We start from the raw sequence: 4055 nt of genomic DNA on the forward strand, positions 1-4055 counted from the left end.
GGGGAGTGAAGCATGGGGTCTGAATTAGACTGCTCTTTATCTACTTCATATCCATTCTTCTTTGCTCCTGAGGTTCCTTCTCCATCTTCTCTACCACCAGCATTTCCCATTACTTTCAAATAAAAGAAAAAGCCTGATCAGTTAATAATATCAACCACAACTGTTTATTAATTAAAAAGAACCATTACTTCCCATGAAACCAACTTGCAAGACCAAAACAAGAAAACAGAACGGACCCAGAAACTAAAAAGCAAAACTAATCAAGTAAACTTGATGCTGGGCGAGGGTAGTTAATTACTCACCCATGAGTGCAAGCGGACTGCACAATCACAATTAAGCAAACAGAGAAATGAGTCAAGGAAAGCACCATTATTTCAGCAACTTATATTTATAGTTGGGTTTTGTTTATTTATTTATTTGATTGATTGATTGATTGATGCTTTAATGGAAAGTGCAATTTGTCTGCTGCCTTTCTTTCTCTGTGCTGGTGAGCTGAAAAAGGGCGAACCAACTGAATAATGAAAAGTAAAATGTATTCTCCAATGAGTTTGGAAGATCCTATGGTGAACTAATGGACCAACTAATGATGTTTGTTCAAAAGCCGGTGTTGCTTTTGCCCCCAAAATGCAACTGTTCCCTATACACGCTGTGCCCTTCTCTACGGTTGATACCTTCAGACAATGATCTCCTGCCACGTATTGCAGAAATTACTTTTCTTCCCTCTGAATGTTTTCTCATTTTTCTTTAGCAAACTTCTAAGTTGTGAAGCATGTTTTGAATTAACCGGTTGTTCAATTGATAAGCAATGCCCTACAATATGAGTCTCATTGATAAACACCTTTGATACAAATTCCCAAGGCACGATGCTTGTAAGATATAATATATAGCATTCCTTATTTTGCTATGGAATATGATCAATTGTAATATGAATTATTATATTAAAAAATTTTAATTAAAAACTACGTATGTATTTGAGTTGAAATGTTAATTATCTTGTCACCTTTTCCTGATGGTAAATATTTTTATTATATTGTTAATTATCTATACTAAATAAAATAAAATCTTTAAATTCATTTTAGGGTCCTTGCTTTGATAAAGAATCACAAAGCAACTTAAGCTCTTTTATGTTACTTTCGAGCATATTGCTCTTGCGGGTTTGCATAAAGTCCTCAAAATATTATGCCAGTAAAAATAATTTAACCCCAAGCTCCCTAAAACCAGTCCAACCCTTGGAAGAAACTTTGTAAAATGGGAAGTATGTCATATAGGGTTGCCTTAGCAAAAACATGATTGCTCTACCCCAATACTGCATAATTGTAGCATGAAAATAGAAAACCGCCATGTGAGAAGGTAATGTAAAGCAGGGGAAGAAGCTTTCTTTCTTGCTTTTCTTGAGAACGTTAGGGAGGGGCTTGACAAGTTTAATTTGAACCCCTTGCCCACTCCACCATGCCCTTCTTACACGGACCAAAAGTGTCCATCTTTCCATGTGCTTTGCCTTTAATTTTACTAAGGAAGCAAGGTAAAGTAAAGGAGAATATGCCCACAAATATATGTAGGTGATAGGTATCTAGTCAAGCCTGTTTGTATCAAATCAACTCTAATTGTACCATCTTGTGTGAGCATTTAGATATGAAGAGAGAGAGAGAGAGAGAGAGAGAGAGGCTTTGTTGGCTTTGTTGGCTTTTGGCCCATGAGAACAAAGCATGAAGCAAGTGGGCATCTCCTTTTTATTCCTCCAATCAATGATAAAAAGGTCAAAGTAATAAAAAAAAAGATGCTTAATTACCCAATCCTAGCTAGGCTTGTAATTTTCTCCTCCCAAGTCATAATAAGAAATCTATTACAAGGGACGTTTGAGAATCTAAAGAGAGTGTTTTTCTCTTCAAGAATCAATTGCAAAAAAGAAGAGGGTAAAGGGCAAAGTGAATGCAATGTAGATAAAAGAAAAGGCAAAGACAAAGAGTGTTGTTTTAAAGACATGGAATTCTTTATGAGTTAATTTTAGCAAAATGCGAATTTAAGCTTTTTAAATAAGAAAATAATTATGAATTGTTTAAATTCATCTATCACACCCTAAGTTAATTGAATTGACTTGCTAGCTACTAGGTTAAACCAATAGAGAGAATATCATTGTGAAGATGTGACAAATGAGGGAAATGAGAATCTACCATTACTAGGGTCGGTTTCATGGGTCCATTTATGAGATAGCAACATATAACGAGTACATATTCTAGGTGGACACTAAGGTTGGCGAGAGGAAATCATTCCTTTTCTTTTCATTTCCTTTGATTTGGACCGTATAAATCATTCTTTCATTTCACGTGCATTTGCCCAAACCTTCATTAAAGGAAATCAAATATATTAGGATTCGGGAACCATATACGGCTTTCCTTGTTAGGAACCACTTCCGAAAGGGAGGACTGTGTCTTAATAGGCTGTACAAATCATAGACAAGCATGTGTTTCTGAAAACCATAGTCATTCAAGAACACTAATCTTGGATTGAAATTATATTCCAAGTCTTAAACTTGGGTCTAATATTCTCTTTTCTATTATTGTGACTCAAGTTTCAGGTTTTCGGTGCTAGAACATTTTGCTCAGTAACAAGGGCATGCATGTAATCTCATGTTTAAAGAGTTGAATTTGAATTAATACGCTTTAATTGTTGTTACTATATATATAGTACGGCTTCCACAAAATCTAATCACGTTACTTCGGGGAGGCAAAAGAAATGGTGAGTAGAAATGTTGTGGAAAGGTTCATTTCATGATGAATCATTGCAAAGGAGAAAGGATGGGTGGATTAATTTTCCTTTTGGTAGGTTATCTTTGTAGGATACGACATGAACAAGCAGTGGTAATATGGTGTATATAGGGGGTGGCTAACTGGACTCTAGTTAAAGTGGTGACACAAATCTCGTGATTTCATAAAGAAAATCTACTTGTCTGCCATTTCTTTCAGTTGCAAGTAAAATTGCTTTACGTTTTTAGATGACACTCTATCATGTGAATATTATGTTATTATTATCATGAAAATGAATTTTAAATCTTTTCCTAGTTAACTAATTTTATATAATTTATATTTATGTGGATATATTATTAAGTTATTTAAATTTCATGTTTGTTCCAACTCCTAAGTAGAAGATTGTTGCCAATTACTGTCGATCCTCGTTTGAAATGTACATCTTTCTTACTGAGATCATGCGAAGTTAGAATGGGTGAGAGAGAGGAGGTGGTTGGTGCTGGGATTCGACCTCATACTCAAACATGAAAAATAATTTATAAATTAAAATATAACGCAGTAAAAAAATAAAAATAATATTTAATCAAGAAAAACAGTCGAATCTTACAGGATCAATGTTTGTATTTTTCATGTAACTTTCAAATAAATTATAAACACTCATAGGTTTAAGAGTTATATACCTTATTCTAGATATCGTAATCAAGAGCTAATTTAATCCAAAATTTTTTTCTTCTTCTCCTTTAGGATTTGTCAAATCTTTAACCACCCAAGTGTTTGGCTTCTAATAGTAATCCACACATTGACTAAATAAGACATTCTCCAAGATAGTATTTTACTTGTGCTAGCAGTTTTGTTTTTAAAACAAAAGGACCAAAATTCTTGCCGAATCTTATTTTTATCAGACAAAGAAAACTATTTCTCTTTTTTTATCTTATGAAACGGCTGAAAAATGGTTGGAGGCTTCTTGTTTTTACTTTACTAATATAACATATTTATATATAGCCAAACTAATTTGTAACCCTAAATACAACAATTGTATTTTAATTTAATTAAGTCTTTGAGAACTTAATTAATTTCTCACTTTATTTTGATCTCTTTCAATTAAGTCTAACTTAATTAATTATCCTTATTTAATCCCAATCATGTCACTTAATGTGTGTGACCCATTAGGCTTCTAACATGTCGGCAATAAATAAAAATCATTCTCAAATATCAATTTGATAATTAATTTATATTTATAGGTCATGAGCGGCATCTAGCAATACATCATGACTATTCAAATGTTAGAGAGTCAATTAAAGAATTTGACAA

Source organism: Theobroma umbraticum, unplaced genomic scaffold, assembly GCF_002168275.2.
Source record: "Theobroma umbraticum cultivar Fairchild unplaced genomic scaffold, ASM216827v3 scaffold_44.0, whole genome shotgun sequence".
In the NCBI taxonomy this organism is placed as follows: Eukaryota; Viridiplantae; Streptophyta; class Magnoliopsida; order Malvales; family Malvaceae; genus Theobroma; species Theobroma umbraticum.